The following is an 18221-nucleotide window of genomic DNA, read 5'->3' as shown; positions in this document are numbered from 1 at the left end:
CAATGAGGTCACCTCGGAGCCTTCTCTTCTCCAGACTGAACAGCCCCAACTCCTTCAGTCTGTCCTCATAGGAGAGGTGCTCCAGCCCTCTGCTCATCCTTGTGACCCTTCTCTGGACACCTTCCAGCACCTCCACATCCCTCTTGTAACAGGGGCTCCAGAACTGGACACAGTACTCCAGGTGGGGTCTCACCAGGGCTGAGTAGAGGGGGAGGATCACCTCCCTCGACCTGCTGGCCACACTTCTCCTGATGCAGCCCAGGATCTGATTGGCTTTGCGGGCTGCAAGTGCACACTGAGAGCTCATGTTGAGCTTTTTGTCCACCAGCACCCTCAAGTCTCTCTCTTCAGGGCTACTTTCCAGCCAGTTACTGCCCAGCCTGGATTTGTGCCTGGGATTGCCTCGACCCAGCTGCAGGACCCTGCACTTGCTCTTATTGAACTTCATGAGGTTGGCCTGTGCCCACCTCTCCAGCCTGTCAAGGTCCCTCTGGATGGCCTCCCTTCCCTCCAGCCTGTCTGCTGCACCACACAGCTTGGTGTCATCAGCAAACTTGCTGATGTCCTTGCCCGGGGCAGGGGGTTGGACCTAAATGATCTTTAAGGCTCCTTCCAACCCAAACCACTCTGTGACTCTATGAAAGGTGGTTGGAATTTGCCCATATAAAGCAAATGGTTTCTCAGCTGAGCCTCAAGCCCTCAGCTCTCCTCCTCACTCCATGTATTTGATGCTTGATGTGAAAGCTTGATGTGAAGGGGGAAAATACCCTTCACATTCTTCATGTCACTCACTTTAATGTTTGGTAGTGCCAATCATTAATCTTTTAGACTTTTTTTCCCCCCCCTTTCCTTTATTCTTTTTTTTAATTCAGAAGCTGTCAAATGGAAAATATCTGAAGCCTTTCATTTGGCATTAGCAAGATTTATAGTGTGAGTCTGTGCCAGCTTCAAATGTATGCTTCACACAAGAAAGATCCCCCAGCACTGCCTGGTGGGCAGGGTTTCAGAGGAAATCAGGAAGATTTAGGACTGGGTTATGAAGACAGCCTCTACTCAATTGCTGCTCTTGGAAACTAGCACCCATGTGGTTAAGTTGCTGAGGGAGCTGGGGTTGTTTAGCCTGGAGAAGAGGAGGCTCAGGGGTGACCTCATTGCCCTCTACAACTACCTGAAGGGTGGTTGGAGCCAGAAGGGGTTGGTCTCTTCTCCCAGGCAACCAGCACCAGAACAAGAGGACACAGTCTCAAGCTGCACCAGGGGAAGTTTAGGCTGGAGGTGAAGAGAAAGTTCTTCCCAGAGAGAGTCATTGGTCATTGGAATGTGCTGCTCAGGGAGGTGGTGGAGTCCCCATCCCTGGAGGTGTTCAAGAGGAGATTGGACGTGGCACTTGGTGCCATGGTCTAGTCATGAGGTCTGTGGTGACAGGTTGGACTCGATGATCCTCGAGGTCTCTTCCAACCTTGGCTATACTGTGATACTGTAAGTTGAACCAGGTAAAAGCCCACCCCACCTGAATGATTTGCCAGGTGACAGTAGTAAACCTTTCAGGCACCAGGTGAATTTCATTCCTGTGGCAGCAAGGATTTACTGCCTTGGGTAACAGCAGCTTTGCCTTCTCCCATGCACCATCTCCTGCGCTCAGTGCGAATCTAAAAGCCCCAGGTAAATGCAAGCAGCACAACCCAGCAAACAAATGCACTGAGGCAGAGTAAGCTTGGTAAGATGAGCAGCTACAGCACAGCAGGGTAGAGCAGGAAGGTAGCAAATTAGTTTTCCAAAGAGCATCCTGTGTAATGGACAAGCAAACAGTGCCTCAGAGGGCAGGGGAAGATCAAGTGCTTGTGCAAAGGGCACAGCAGCTTTGGAGCAGGGCTCCCATGTGACAAGGCACTCTTTAGGCTAATGTTGTGATTACCATTTTCCATCCATGGGGATTATGCAAATTTACATAAACTATGCATGAATAATCAGCCAATTATTCACAGAAAACTTTTCAAGTCTTCCATCAAACAGAAAGATGTGCAGCTGGCAGGAGGAAAGTTATCTCCAAGGCATCCAGTAGTTGTTTAATCAGAGCAAGTGATTGAAGAGCAGCAGGAGGAGAGAGGGGCAACATGTGCAGGAGAGCACCCAGGGATAGGACAAGGGGCAATGGTTTAAAATCAGAGGAGAGCAGATTTAGGTTGGATGTTAGGAACAAGTTCTGCACCATGAGAGTGGTAGAACACTGGAATGGGTTGCCCAGGAAGGTGATTGAGACTCCATCCCAGGAGATATTCAAAGTGAAGCTCAAGAGGACTCTGGGCAGCCTGATCTAGTGGAGGATGTCCCTGCTGACTGCAGGGGGGGTTGGTGTCTATAACCTTTAGAGGTCCCTACCAACCCAAACCATTCTATGTAAAGCTATGAGGAGAGGCTGAGGGAGCTGGGATTGTTTAGCCTGGAGAAGAGGAGGCTCAGGGGTGACCTCATTGCCCTCTACAACTACCTGAAAGGTGGTTGTAGCCGGGAAGGGGTTGGCCTCTTCTCCCAGGCAACCAGCACCAGAACAAGGGGACACAGTCTCAAGCTGCGCCAGGGGAGGTTTAGACTCGAGGTGAGGAGGAAGTTCTTCACCGAGCGAGTCATTCGTCATTGGGATGTGCTGCCCAGGGAGGTGGTTGAGTCATCGACCCTGGAGGCGTCCAAGGGGAGATTGGACGTGGCACTTGGTGCCATGGTCTAGCCATGGGGTCTGTGTTGATAGGTTGGACTCGATGATCCTCGAGGTCCTTTCCAACCTAAGTTACACTGTGAGATTTACTGTGAGATGTTATAAACAGACATAAACTAGAGGAGGGCAGATTTAGATTGGACATAAAGAAGTTGTTCTTTACTCTGAGTGTGGTGAGACACTGGAACAGGTTGCCAAGGGAGGTGGTGGAAGCTTCATCCCTGGGAACACTCAAGGCCAGGCTTGACAAGGCTCTGAGCAACCTGATCTAGTGGAAGGCATCCCTGCCATGGCATGGGGGCTGGAACTAGATGATCCTTGGGGTCCCTTCCACCCCTGACAGTTCTGTATAATTGGGGATGTTCCTGCTGACTGCAGGGTGGGTGGACTACACGACCTCAAGAGCTCCTTTCCAACTCAGTGCATTCTATGGCATCCACAGACCCATCAGCTGAAGTTCTGCTCTCAGGTGTGTTGTGTGGATAGAAAGTTATTGCCACAAAACCAGAAAGCTCCCACAGCTGTAAGTCACACCCACACACAGCCTCTCATTTGCTTTGAACATCAGCAATGTTCCTGGCAGCCATCCTTACATTGCACTGCACCAGCTGTTTAGAAATCCTACCAAAATGGTCCACCAGAAGGAAGAAAAGCTCATGGCTGAGTTACTGAGGTGGGATTCCAAAGCCCTGGATTCACAGGCTTCCTCTCTGGCCTTTCCCCCTCTATGAAAGGGAGAGGAAAAGCAAAGCAAACTAAAATCAACCACCTATGTTTTCTCACTTAGATGATCTTAGTCATTTGGATAAGAACCCAAACCTCAGTGAGGATCAGGGATTTCTCATACATCTCTTCCATGTGACATCCTACATAACAGACCCATAGCCTTTGGACTGGTCCCAGGCCATGCAATAAGAGAGATGAGCACCAAACCCTCATGAAAATCTGCCTGCCAGCCCTTGGAGGCAGCAGCAGGATCACAGGCCTGATTAACTGAGTGCTCATCAGCTACCAAGTCATCCTCAGCCTGTGAGAGCACCTGGAGAAGCACAACAGAAGCCACCCAGAGATCAACAGCAAAAGCCCAGTGCATAATATTTTGGATCCTACCACATAAACAGCAACACTGCAATCCAAACATCATTAGCTACAGAGCTGGCTGGGGAGGAGAGAGAGAAAAGAGGTGAGAAAGAGAGGACTGGGCACTTTGGTGCTCATCTCTCAGCAAGTATCTTCTCCATCACCAACTAACAAACACCAGCAGGTCTGAGTAAAACCAGCCCTAGAAATTCAGAGCAAGTGTTGTTATGGTATCATGGCAGAAGCCCAGGCTTTCTCCATGGCCCCAGGGAAACAAACAGATCCATTCTCAGAGCTACCTGCAAGCAAGGATAGAAAAAGAGAGGTCTAGAATTCATCAGCCCAATCGATCAGGTTTGGGAGGTCAGGTAGGAAGGAGGATGCTAGTGCAGAGCTCTGAGGCATCTAATGGAGCAGAGCAAGAAAAGCAAGCAGCAAAACAGAACTGGGGGAAAATGGCATTAGTTGTGTTACAGCCTCCCTCCTTGACATCCACAAGGCAGAGGCAGCAGGGCACCAGACCCCTCTGTAGAGGCATCACAAATGCATGGAAACAACTGGGGAAAGGGACTGGGTTGCCAAGTGTTGTTGTAACAGAAACAGCCAGAAAAAAAAGCAAGAGAGGCACACCAAACAAATTGTCCTTCAGAGAACTGAGCACCAAAGCAGAGATCTGCACACCTAGAGACGCTCTGTGCTGCAACAGCTGCCTAACAAAACACCAAAACAACCTTCAGCCTGAATGTCACCATCCTGAAATGGGGGAAAACAGTGGCCAGGCTGTGTACTCATCTAAACATAGACAGGAACTTCCACCATCAGGAGAAGAGCACCTTGGTCCAATCCACATTAATCCAAAAGCACACACTCACCCCAACCCTCGCCCCTCATTTTTAACCACGTGAGCACAAGTCTCCTAAAACCACTTTGGGGAGAAGTTGAAGCAAATGCAACAGGGGTCACTCCAGCTGCCCCATGGAAAGCACTTGGGTTTGGGCAGATCTTGGGGAACAGGAAAGGGGAGGGAAGAGAATAAGGACACTGCAGACCAGGAGGTGGGATGCTGAGGATGTCCCCATGTGTGTTGTCCTCTTACCTGCTTCCATCAGCTGGCACTGCTGCCCAAAAACTTGCGAGAAGGTGACGGAGCCAGCCGCAGAGCTGGAGGGCACTGGAGGGGAGTCCATAGCTCTCGTCGGGTCCTTTGTGTTAGTCATGGAGCAGAGCCCAGCAGCTGTGAGAAGCCTCCTGTCCTCCCCAGATCCTCAGCAGGCAGGAGGAGGCCTCCACTGAGCCAGTGCCTCTTCCCAAGTCCAGAGGATGCTCCTTCCTCTGTTTTCAGGGGTGAGTAACAGCAGGCACGTTTTCAGTTGGGTGTCACCAGGGTTTTCATTGAGACCTGTCTCTGCCTCTTCCAAGAGTTTTGTGGTCTGTCCTAGGCAGGTCTAGAGGCCTCAGGCATGAAATGGCATCCAGCAACGAGGCTTGGCCCCTTCTGGGGTATCTGCCATAGTCAGAGCAAAGCCAGGAGTCTCTTCTCTTCTCCTGGAGCTGAGAGGTCCAAAGCCAGCAGCTACCTCATCCATCAGCTTGGGCACATCGTCCCTTGAGGAGACACCGGGAGTTCTCTCTCCGTGAGGTACCAGGCACGGCTGGGATGCCGATCCCTTGGGATGTTGATCCAAGAGCTGCCGATCCGTTGGGATGCTGACACTCCGTCCTTCCAGCCCGCTCGCCACCAGCGGCCGAGGACACCCGGAGATGCTGAAGCACCAGGCAGGTCCCTGCCTCTCTGCGGGGTTTGGAGCCCGAGCTTCACCTCAGCAGCTCGGAGGAGGCTTGCAGCCGGTGCCCGCTGCCCGGGGGCTGCGCGGCTCTCGTCTCCCCGGCACCGACGGGCAGCAGCCCCGGGGCTCGGCCAGCTCCCGGCAGGAGCCCCGCGGCGGGTTAGTCCCTGCCGGGAGCCCTGTGTCCCCTTCCCCCAGCCGAGCAGCCGAGGGGGAGGAGACTGGAGCCGCTGCTCAGTGACATCCCGGCCGTGCTGCAGTGGCCGCCCCCCCTGCCCGGCCCTGCAGCAGGGCTGCTCCCGGAGCTCTTCTGGAGGCACCGGGAAGTGCAAACTCAGCCAGGCAGCACCGAGCCGCCCGCCTTAACCCCCTCACTCCTGCTTCCTGAGGTGTTCCAGGGAAAAGGGGCAAAAGGCAGCGAGGGCTGGAACCTGAGGCCGCCAGGTTGTGCCCACGGCCCTGTCTGCCCCAGAGCTGCAGCTGCTGCCCGGCTGCAGCTCCTCCCTCCTGAGCACCAGGTGAGGGTGGTTGAATGGAAGAGGGGCCAAGAGTTAACTGCCAGGCGAGTCTGACACAGCTGATTCATATTAACCTGAAAAAGTCCCTCTGCCAAGGCAAAGAATGCTGACTCCAGGAGCTCTGCTTAATTTTGTCCTCTGTGAGTCATCCTTTTTGGGGAGAAAGGTTACCTCACAGCTTGGAAAACACCCACCAGGACTTGGGTGGAAACATAAAACTGCCAGATGATAGCAGCAGAGTCACAGAATCATCGAATTGTATTGGTTAGGAATGAGCTTTAAGATCCAATCATTCTCTAACTCTACCAAGTCTAGTGCCATGTCCCTAAGCATCCCATCTCTGTGGCTTTTAAACCCTTCCAGGGACGGGGATTCAACCACCAGCCCTGGGGAGCCTGTCCCAATGTTTGAGAACCCTTTCAGTGAAGAAGTTTCTTCTAATATCAAACTTAAACCTCCCCCAATACAACTTGAGAAAGGCCAGGGTTGAGCAAAGGAGTCACCTGCAGGTAGCCCAAAAGGCAGCTGAAGCAGGTGATTGATGTTCTTGGCCCCTTAATGCAGCCAGCTGAGGCAAATTGACCTGATCAGGGACACCTGGAGAGATTTAATCAGCAGGGAATTGAAGTCTCCTGCTTTGTGCTGGTGGGACCACAAAGAGGCAACCTCAAGGTCCCTTTCCCCTAGTTCCCTAACGAAACTACTCTATCTCTTCAAGATTTCAGGGCTTTTGGTGCTGCAGAACAACTCACAGATGTATTTTCCCTCCTCTTCCATTCCATTATGCGTTAGGAAAGTGCATCAAAAGTCCTTCAAAAGCAAAAGGCCCCAGAAAACTCTTAGCCAATCAATATTCTGTAGGTGCTAAGGAGTGCAACTGGTGGGATGGGTACCTTGGGTGGAAGAAAGCTTCCCAGAGAGGAAATGAAGTGGGAAAGTGTGAAAGCCTGTTTGCTGTTTGACCTCAGGAGCGTGCCTTGTAGCCACCATGCTGGGGAGGTGGCAGGCTGGCCACCACCTCCTGCTCTCTGCAGCCTTTGCTGGTTCTATGTGGGGCACTGAGGAGAGCAGAGCACACTGCAGTGGTTACACAACAGGCTGAGTGGCCACGCTTCATTTAACACCATTGTTCCCAGCTTGCAGCCATGAGATCAAGGCAGCACATGTCCCTAAAAACCAGAAGGCAAGAAAACAAACCCTCTGGTTTGGGATGGTTGGGGAGATGTGGATCTGACTGGCGTTGATCAGCACCTAGCCCGGCAAGATGCTGGGAGCAGATCATCAGGAGCTGAGCAGCACCTGATCTTCACAGTAGGCCAAGGGCTGCTCCAGGTTAACTCAGTTTCATTTTGCTCCTAAGAAGTGACCCTCCTGTGGGGGCACAGGAATTTTCCTGTGACATGTTGGGGTTCAGCCTGGAGAATATATAGCTTCTTGTGGCCTCTCAATACAGGTTGATAAGAAAACTGAGGACAGACTTCTGAGCAGGGCTTTTTGTGACAGGACAAAGGGTGGTGGCTTAAACTAAAAGAGAGAGATTCAGACTGAAGAGAAGAAAGAATACTTTTATGCTGAGGGTAGTGGGACCCTGGCCCAGGCTGCCCAGAGAGGAGGGAGACATCCCATCCCTGGAATGGGGGAATGGAATGGAATGAAGCTGGAGGTGGGGAGATTCAGGCTAGATGTGAGGAGGAGGTTCTTCACCATGAGAGTGGTGAAGCCCTGGAATGGGTTGTCCAGGGAGGTGGTCGAGGCCCCGTCCCTGGGGGTGTTTAAGAGCAGGCTGGATGAGGCTCTGTCCAGCCTGATCTAGTGTGGGGTGTCCCTGCCCATGGCAGGGGGGTTGGAACTAGATGATCCTTGTGGTCCCTTCCAACCCTGAATGAAACTATGAAACTATGAACAACTTCAGGTCAGGTTGGCTGGGGCTCTGAGCAGGCTGCTCTAGTTGGAGATGTCCCTGCTGACTGGAGTGGGCTGGAGTAGATGACCTTTAAAGGTCCTTTCCCGCCCAAACCAGTCTATGATTTTTCACTTATTTCACTGCAGCTCCCCTGAGTGTCAGCATTTACCATGCTCAAGGGTCTGCAAGGTCCCCTCCTGCAGGTGTCACTGCCAACTCCATCAGTACAGCAACTGACCCCACTCGGGGAGTAACTGCTGATAACCCAGAGAAGTTAAAGGCAGACTATATTTTTTTTAGGTGAAAAACTAAAATACTGAGGTCAGGAATATCTTGACCTGACTCTGGGGCTCAATTCAGGAAGTGCTGTGCTTCAGGCAGTGAAAGAACCTTGTGCTGTCCTGGCAGTGTGGGAAGAAGGTGAAAGGGAGAGGGTTAATCCATACTTGCTAGTAACTGGGAGCTTCTTCTGCTCTTCTAAGCCGTGTGCTAAACTGGGACGTTTCAGCTTCCTTTAAGCTTAATGAGCCATAGAAACAATGGCAGCATTCTCAAAAGACTTCCACTGGCAAAAGAAAACCCCAACCAGGTAACTTGCTTACCTCTGCCAGCCCTTCTCAAACCACTAAGTGTTTCCTGACATCTTTCTCTGCCAGTGCCCTCAGGGCTGCCAGACCAGAGTCATCTGTCTGGCAGCCTGGTGCTGGGAAATCCTGTACACAGCAAAGGGCTTTCCTTAGTACAGGGCTCTAAGAGCTGCCCTGTGGCCACCAAAAAGGAACATGAAAGATGTCCAGAGGCTGTGACTACCTCAGCCCGAGCTCTCGTGGGTGGTTTTGCTCCCTGGGACTTGTGAGCAGTCATTAGCAATCAGTGGCTCTGAAAGCCGGCTCTCTGACAGCCTTCCTAGAAATGCAAATTCACTCCTTATCTCTGCTTGCTTCCTGTGAGCTCTGGCACAGCTAAAGCCTTACCTAAGGGGCAGATTTGGTCTTGTGTGCTTTTTGATTACCAAGGAGAAGAGAGAAGCAACCTTTTCAAAGGACAAATCCATGCAAGCAACACCACAGCAGACTTCAAGTGATCTAATTCCTTCATCCCAGATCTGTCAGACTGCTGTGTGGCATCCCTTCTTTGAAAGCCTAGTCCTACCCCAGGTTGACATCAGCTTCCTAAGAACATAACTTTTCTGCCTAGCAGAGGAGTTCACTGCTGGAGCCAGACAGGAAATTTCCTCTGATGCAGTAAAATAAGCAGCTTTAATAGCACCACAGTTCAGTTACCACCAAATCACCAAGTGCAATGGAAAGTTCATCTAAGATACCTTCCTCAGCACTTGGTCTGGAATGAGCAATGTCTGTGCTGACAAGTCTCCCCAGCTTGTTTTATGAGGATGTGACAAGCAGGGGCAGGGCAGGGATTGTCCACTGCGCTTTCAACACTGGTGAGGCCAAATCTGGAGACCTGGATTCAGTTTTGGGCCCCTCCCTCTAAGAAGGACATTGAGGGATTGGAGCATGTCTGGAGAAGGGCAAGGAAGCTGGGGAAGGGTCTGGAAAGCAGGGATGGGGAGGAGCAGCTGAGGGACCTGGGGTTGTTCAGTCTGGAAAAGAGGAGGCTGAGGGGAGAGATGTGGTGCTGAGGGACACAGGTTAGCACCAGCCTTGGCAGAGTTAGAGAATGGTTGGACTGAATGATCTTAGATGTCTTTTCCAACCAAAACAATTCTGATTCCCTGATTTGCTCCACACTGACACTCAGCTGATCTGACAGGGAGTTCAAACGCCCTGGAAGGCAAAAGGGGTGGCTTTGTGCACCTCCAGCAGCCAGTCCACGGTGGCAGCAGCACAGAACCAGGTCACATCAGGACAGAAAAACCTTGGTAAGTGCTGGCTAATGGAGATCTGCTTCTCTTCCCCATCTAATTATCTGACTGAGCAGACCACAATGTGCCCCGTGAGTAGGTATGAAAGGGAAGGAAACTGGGTTGAACTCTTTCCATCAAGAGAGCAGGCGTTTCATCACAGTGATATTTAACAGCTCCAGAAATACCCTGTGCAAGAAATGGGAGTTATTCACAGCAGCCTTCTCAGAGGCAAAGATTCTAGAGTGGAGGAGGACACAGGAAAGCACACAGACAAATTCAGATGTTACCCTAAATGAGATGTCAGCAGCAACATGTGGTAACAAGGAGGAACTCATTTCTCATGTGTCAGAAGTCAGCCTGTCAGTGTTACAAGGCAGAGACTCTGAAAAGAAGGAACAGATAAGGGTTTCTGCATCTGCTTCCAGCACAGCTTCCACTGTCACAGGGGCTGGCAAAACCCTTGTTTGGATGCTTGGGGAAATGTGAATGCAATCATTGAATCACAGAATGGTCTGGGTTGGAAGGGACCCCCAAAGGTCATCCAGTCCAACCCCCCTGCAGTCAGCAGGGACATCCTCCCTGCTCAGGTTGCCCAGAGTCTTGCTGAGCCTGACCTTGAACATCTCAAGGGATGGTGCCTCAACCACCTCCCTGACCAACCCATTCCAGTGTTGCAGCACCCTCATGGTGCAGAACTTGTTCCTAAAATCCAATCTAAATCTCCTCTAATTTCAAACCATTTCCCCTTGTCCTTTGGGAACAGTCCCTCTGCAGCCTTCTCATAGCCCACTTCAGCGCTTGGAAGGCTGCTATTAGGTGTTCCTGGAGCCTTCTCCAGGCTGAACAACCCCAGCTCCCTCAGCCTGCCTTGCAGCAGAGGTGTCCCAGCCCTCTGATTATCCCTTTGCAGACAGCACTGCTGAGATCAGATCTGGAATGTTTATGGAACTCTTATGGCTGTGTCATGCAAGGAGAATGGACTCTTTTAAAGATCTCACAATGGATTTGAAGCAATGCACTTAAGGTTTGGCACCAGAGCCAGCAATTAAACACATTTCTCCCTTCCCTCAGATGGCATCTCCATCAGTTCTTGGCTGAAAGAGAATTTCATTTGGTTGGGGTTTTATTCTTTGCAAAGAGTGACATTTGGAATCATAGAATCACAGAATCATTAAGGTTGGGAAAGACCTCTGAAACCATTGGGTCCAACTGTCAACCCAACACCACCCTGGCCACTAAACCATGTCTCAAAGTGCCATGGCCACAGGTTTCTTGAACATCTCCAGGGACAGCGACTCCACCACCTCCCTGGGCAGCCTGTGCCAGTGCCTGACCACTCTTGCAGCAAAGAAATTTGTTCCTCATGCCCAGCCTGCACCTCCCCAGGTGCCACTCGAGGCCATTTCCTCTCATCCTGAATGTCACAGAAGGAAATGATGTAAGTGGTGCTGAAGGGAAAAGTCCTACTCTGAAAGACTCAGAGAATTCTTCAGGTCATTGGGTAGTTTATTAGATGTAAGTCTGAAGCATGGCTTAATTAAAGTATAAAAATGCTCTCAGAAAAGAAATGCCAACCCTGAAAAGACTCTAATCAGTCAGTGCTAGGCACAAGGAGAAGCTGAACTCAGCTACAGGCATTATCTGTCAGGAGAGAGCACAACAGGAAATAGTTTGGATATTTCATGCCCCAAGGTTAAATTAAGATGAATTCCTAAATCAATACACCCCAGGTAAGCCTTAATCACAGCACTTAATTGAGAGGCCCAAAGTTCAGGGAGTCTGTCAGTTAAACAATGTGGCTGTAGGAAGATTTAATGTGTGAGAGAGGAGATCTGTAGGTGACAGGATGTGACTGTAATGACCAACACTTCTACAGCACAGATTTTGTGATGCAGTGGTACTCCCCAAACAGCTTCAGCTGGAGGGGTGAGGAGGAGATGAGCCTGGAGATAACAGCCACTTGCCTGGTCCTTTGTTCTGACACTGGCAAAGCAAGGGCATAAAACCAGTTTCATAGAAAGAAAAGCAATGCTGTGGAGCTCTGCTGAAGTCAAGGTGACCCAAAATTTAGCAGAGCAGTGAAAGGGGAGGGGGGGAAAGCTATTTGCATATGCACCTCATATCTAAGCTAATATTTCCAGAGCAGTCTAAGCTTTAACAACTGCCTCTTCTTCTTCCAAGGCAGCTGCAAAGCAAGTCATAAAACAAATGCAGCACAGCTTGAGATTCCCTGCTCCCCCCAAGCACCTGTCTGCCCCCCTCCTCTTCCTCACTGGAGAATAAGTGGCGATTGTTCAGGATTAGTAGGCCAGAACGAGCTTCTCTGTCAGCTTCCCAGGCTGGCTCATCCCTAAACCCACAGCAATGTCTCTTGCATCAAAAAGCACAGCGCTATTTCTGTATGCCCTCAGGTGCCCTGGGGGCAGCAGGCTGGGAGCTTCCACTCTTCCTTTCAGCCGGCTTGCTGCAAGCCATCAGCCACAACAGACTCTGAGCAGTGACCTTGGCTTGATGTGTGCCAACGACCCCCAGGAGAAAGGATCATTGCTCAGAGTCCAGGGAAATGTTACTCAGCAGTGCTGGGTGGACGTGGCTCTTTCTGCTGCTCCACCACAGCTCCCATGAGCTGACAAGCTGTCAGGGATCTCAGGAGTGAGGTACTTGTGTCCTCCATGTCCACTAAGGGTTTTCTTCTTGAGGATGCACAATACTCTGTACCTTCTACAGCTTTGAAGGATGATTTACAGCTGGCACTGCCATCACAGACTGAGACAGCCTAACTGGTTTTCCTAACTAAGATTTTGTGAGGGGATTCTGCCACCAGCAGCACCACAGACCAAGCTGCCCAGGGAGGTGGTGGAGTCAGCATCCCTGGAAGAGTTAAAAAATGTGTAGACATTGGGATGTGGTTTAGTGGCTACGGTGGTGTGGATGATTTGACTCAGTGATCTCAGAGGTCTTTTTCAGCCTTAATGATTCCAGTCTTGGTTGTTTGCATCCTCCAGCCTCTGCAAGCAGCACAACACACACAGTGGTACAGAGAACAGAACTAAAGCAGCAGCTGCATTATGAGCAAGTGCTTCTCCTTAGCTGTTTTTGAAGGTAGTCTTCTCCCCCCCAAAAAGCCACAGCTCTTACCAAAGGGAGTCATCAGGGCTGCTTGGCGTGACAGCTCAGACAAATGAATGCAAGCAGGTAGCTATTCGGTTGAAGAGTATTTCAGAAGGCTCTCATGCAGGGAGAGACAGTTTGGTAAAACCTGATCACTCAGAACTCAAGTGGAACTGAAAGTCCTCTAATAAAAATCAGGTTGGCTGCAAGACTGCCAGGGGAGCTGGACTGGCTGCGAGGCTGCTGCAGGCGAGGCGATGACGTGTGATGGTGACAACTGATTTCTTACTAACAGGTCAGATTTATAATGCATAAGGAATCTTCAGATTTTCTGGGGCAAATGAGCCAATTTTAGCCCATGTGAAATGAATTTTAATACCTAGACTTCAGCTGTTGCCAAAGCTGTTTGTTGGATCTGCTCTTGCTCCAGTGCCGGAGGCATGCGCTCTGATCCTGAGCAATTCCCTTACAAAAGTGCCCTGGGCGAGGTACAAAATTTCCCCTCAAGGTGTGGTGATGAAGCATATCCTCTAACAGAGGTGAATGAAACCAGGACCATTTCTAGGAAGTAAATTTTAGGCTTCATTTAGCACATTTTAGGTTTGATGACCACGGGGGTGTTAGGCTGGACTCAATGATCTTCGAGGTCTTTTCTAACCAAAACGATTCTATGACTACAACCCCTCCCACTTCGTGCACTGCTCAGTCTTTCACCTTGTGACAGAGGACAGCAACCCTCCAAGGTCATTCTCATTGTGTGGCTTCCACAATGCTGTAAACATTTCAACAGGAGTTTTGGCTTTGAATGGAGAGTCCAAGCCACAAAGGGCCTGTGTGCTGCTCACCCAAGCACATAGACCCACAGTCTGAAGCCGTCAGCAGAGCTCAGGCTGCAGTAATTACTGTTCACATGCATGGAGCTTGGTAGACCAAGATGACATTTCTATCTCCCTCCTCCTCTCCTGTTACCCACCAGAAAAAAAAACAAAAACAAACCATTCACAGAATCATAGAATTGTTTGGAGGGAAAAAACCTTTTAAGGACATCGAGTCCACATCCCTCAGCACCACATCTCTTTTAAACACCTCCAGGGGTGGGAATTCAGCCACCTCCCTAGGCAGCCTGTGCCAGTGTTTGAGAACCCTTTCAGTAAGGAAATTTCTTCTAGTGTCCAAGCTAAACCTCCCCTGGGGCAGCCTGACACCACTCCCTCTTGTCCTGTCACTTGTTCCTTGGGAGAAGGGACCAACCCCCACCCCACTCCAACCTCCTTTCAAGAAGGTCTCCCCTCAGCCTCCTCTTCTCCAGGCTAAACCTCAGTTCCCTCAGCTGCTCCTCACCAGCCCTGTTCTCCAGCCCCTTCCCCAGCTTTGTTGCCCTTCTCTGGACCTGCTCCAGCCCCTCAGTGTCCTTCTTGGAGTGAGGAGCCCAAAACTGAGCCCAGGACTCAAGGTCTGAGTACAGGGGACAATCACTGCCTTGGTCCTGCTGGCCACACCACTGCTGATCCAGGCCAGGCTGCTGTTGCCCTTCTTGGCCACCTGGGCACACCCTGGCTCATCTTCAGACAGCTGTTGACCAGCACCCCTAGGTCCTTTTCCAGCAGGCAGCTTTCCACCCTAGAGCACTCTGCCTCTCCATTTTGCAGACCTGCTTTGCTGACAGAACAATAACCACCTCCACACTGCAGTTTGTCACATTCATTTATTGTTGTTCTTTACATGGCAGTGTCTGTCTGTCTGTCTTTCTGTCTGACAGAGCTTCCAGTCTCGCAGGGCAACATTCAGAACCCAAGCACCAGCCAGGTACCACCACATCTCCCCAGGGTTTCTTCTTCATCAGACTCCCAGGAGAGCACTGCAGAGCTACTGCTGTCAGCCTCACAGATTCCTACCTGCAAAACCTGAGCTTCTTCCCCACCCTCTCCTCCAGTTCTCACAGGAATTTGGGATATTAGTCAAGGGCAAGACTCCACGTTTCAGCAGCAGGCACGGGGGAGGTTAAAAATGTGCTGCCAAACAGTGAAAATCTGCCTCAGGGGCAAGAAACAGAAAAGGCAAACATTCCTGAACTTACTGGGAAGAAAATGTCCTCACCATGCTGGAGAAATGGCACCATTCTGAAGTGATTCTTTTCCTCTGCAAGAAAAACCAGCTCCCCTCTCACCCCTCCACCCCCCACCTCCTGCATTTGTTATCTGAGGGCGAGTGAGATGAAATGTTTGGTGCAACCATTGGTTATCTCTTGTCACTGCCACAGCTTAGAGCATAATGGACCCTTCCAATGGGCCAGTACAATATAAAGCTATGTGCTGTGGTCTCTCAGTTGAGCAAGACATGTTATAAAAGTTTTAAAACCCAGAGCATTTACACCCAGGGACATAAAGGCATGCCTTTAAAACTCTAAATACATATTTACAGCTTTCTGTGAGAAACCAGAACTCCTCCAGGGGGAAAAAAAAACCCAACCCCAATGTTCATATATCACAACAATTTACACACTTCCCTCCTTGAGTTTGGCAGTTATTGTACTTAATACCACCCTAAAAGCAAAACCAAACCCAACCAAAAGGCAGCAAATCTAAATTGCACACAAGTGGCCTCTCATAACCTCATTGGTATGCCTTAAAGGCACTAAAAACTCAGCAGCATCACTGCCAGAAACTTTGCACTTCATTTAATCCCTCTTGTTGGTAGCTGTGGGGGCCTGTGGAGAACTGGTTGTTTAAAGCAGGATTTGGGCTGTGTGGCAGGAAAGCTCCTCAGCAGCAATCCTCAAGAGAGCAGAGGGCAGGCTGAAAGAATTGGGGTGGTTCAGCCTGGAGAAGAGAAGGCTCCAGGGAGACCTTAGAGCTGCATTCCAGTATCTGAAGGGGACCTACAGGAAGGCTGGGGAGGGACTGTTCAGAAGGGCCTGTGAGGACAGGATGAGGGGCAATAGTCTGAAACTGGAGCAGGGGAGGTTTAGGTTGGACATCAGGAGGAAGTTCTGCATAAGGAGATTGGTGGGATGCTGGAACAGGTTGCCCAGGGAGGTTGTTGAGGCCCCGTCCCTGGAGACATTCAAGATCAGATGAAGTGGCTCTGGGCAGCCTGATCTAGTCAGAGGTGTCCCTGCTGAGTGCAGGGGCGGTTGGACAAGATGGCTTTCAAGGGTCCCTTCCCACCCAGTGCATTCTGTGATCCTATGAAAAGAAAAAGCAAAGGAAATGTACAAAACTAACGTGACCCAGGCTGGTGAGAGAGCTGTGTGTGCACATCAGCTGCTTTGAGATATAGGTAAGGCCAGAAAATGTGAGTCCTGTGCTGTGTGACTGAGATTAACCAAGCTGCCTAGCAGATCTGGATCCCTTCTTCTGACTGCTTTGAATCAATAATGAGGATCTCAGACTTCCAAGGCTGCTGTGAAACATTTCAGACTTTGTTTGGAATTCATACATCACACATTTCAAGAGGAAATTATTGCTAGGGGACAAATCCTAGAGACTCTAGGAAAGGGACAGAGCAGCCAGCATAGTCTCAGCTCACCCCACAAAGCCTGTGTCTCAATGGTCTCACAGTCTTGAAGTGGAAGCATCATTTCCAGCATGGGAGGGGATGTAACTTTTCATGGCTCATGTAGTCCTCAGCATCTCAGCCTTCCCCCAGACCACAATTGCACTTAGAAAGCCTCCAACAGGGAGTTATCAAAAAAAATCTGTAGCTAGATAGTAGATCCCAAAGATCTTTTCCTTTCCCACTCAAACTGTGTGTAGCTAAAACATTTCTACTGTGACCAAACCCAGTATTTCTCATTTAAAGCATTTGTCTTCATTTTTAACCACTTGGTTCCAATCAAAACTAGAGGAAATGAACTGTTTTCAGTAATTTCATACTAACAATATGTGAGTCCTATATTTGTGATGATGCATATAGAACTGATCCTTGTTTTGACTTGCCCAGGGTGGTGGGAAGGAATACTGACTGTGGACCTGTTTTTTCTTCACTATCATGTGCAAACACAGAGGTGTTGCCCATCTGTGTGGAGTGCAAAGGCAAGGGGAGGAATGTTTGATTGAAATAAGGGGGAACTAGGGCAAGCAGTCCCCTTTACCTCCTTGAGAAATCTCAAACCCAGGCACTACCTTAGCAGGGATCCTGCAAAAACCTGTCCAGACAGGAGGAACCCTTCTCCTCTGAGGTGAAAGCTGCAGGGGCCAGAAGCTCATCCCTGCCAGAGGATGTATCTGTGAGTGATTGTCACCATTTTGGAGCAAGAGGTAAGAGACCTTTTAGCACTGTGTGTTACCAGCTGACCTGGGTGTTTCTGCAACTTGTCTCTGCTGGATTCCCTCTCTACAGGATCACTGAAGCTGAAGAGGCTTGTACTGAGGGCTGCAAACACAAGATCCACCTTTAAGGACAAGTGCTGCCAGATACTGCAACAGCAAGATGTGTTTGATGCTCTCACTAAATAAATCCTGCCTAGAATGAGTCACTCAGCTGGCAACAAAATGTAATGGCAGCTCTTGAGAAAAGGAGGCTTGGCCCTTCGTGAAATTGGCTTCTCAGTGCACTTCACAGAGATCACCTAACAGGTGGCCTTCCCAAAAGCTTATGGGTCCTGATGTGCTTTGAAAGCAATGGCATCGTGCCTGTTAAAGCTACTGGTACAAAGTCAAGAGATTGGGGTACCCACAGGCATCAGCTGTGGAAGCCCCAGCAAAACCTGCTGCTCCCTCCAGGGGGGTGCTGTGGGCTGCCCAGTTCCTTACCCCTTAGGATGCAAAGGAGAAATCAAAAGGCTGTGACAGTCTTTTCCTAACTGAGTTGCATAGTATGTGAACCCCCTCTGTGTTCCCCCAGCAAAGGAGGCTCACCCAGAGCCATCACCTCTCTGGACAGAGTTCATCTGCCTGCAGATCTCGGAACGTTTCTCCATGCCATTCCACTGGCTGCTGAGGTGTGGGCTCCATGTGGCAGGGGACACTGAGATCACCCTCTCACCAGCATCCACAGTTCACACTCTGGAGAAGGCAGGAGCCCTGCTCTGTTCTCTCCCTCTGAAAGGAAGGACATGACAGAAGCACACCGTTGATCCAGCAGAAGAAATCGCTGTGCTGAGGAACTGTTCTCACCTAGCCTGAGGAAAAGCAGAAGAGGACAATGCTTGAGGATTACTTCACCTCACCTTATCCAGACACAAGTTGTTAGTGCCTAAAAATACACAGAGAGTTGCATTTATTCAGACAGCTGTTACAGG

This window comes from Melanerpes formicivorus, unplaced genomic scaffold (genome assembly GCF_026170545.1).
Source record: "Melanerpes formicivorus ecotype bairdi unplaced genomic scaffold, bMelFor1.0.p_v2 SCAF_39, whole genome shotgun sequence".
NCBI lineage: Eukaryota > Metazoa > Chordata > Aves > Piciformes > Picidae > Melanerpes > Melanerpes formicivorus.
The sequence above is the reverse complement of the archived record's forward strand: the minus strand, read 5'-3'. Positions refer to the sequence as shown.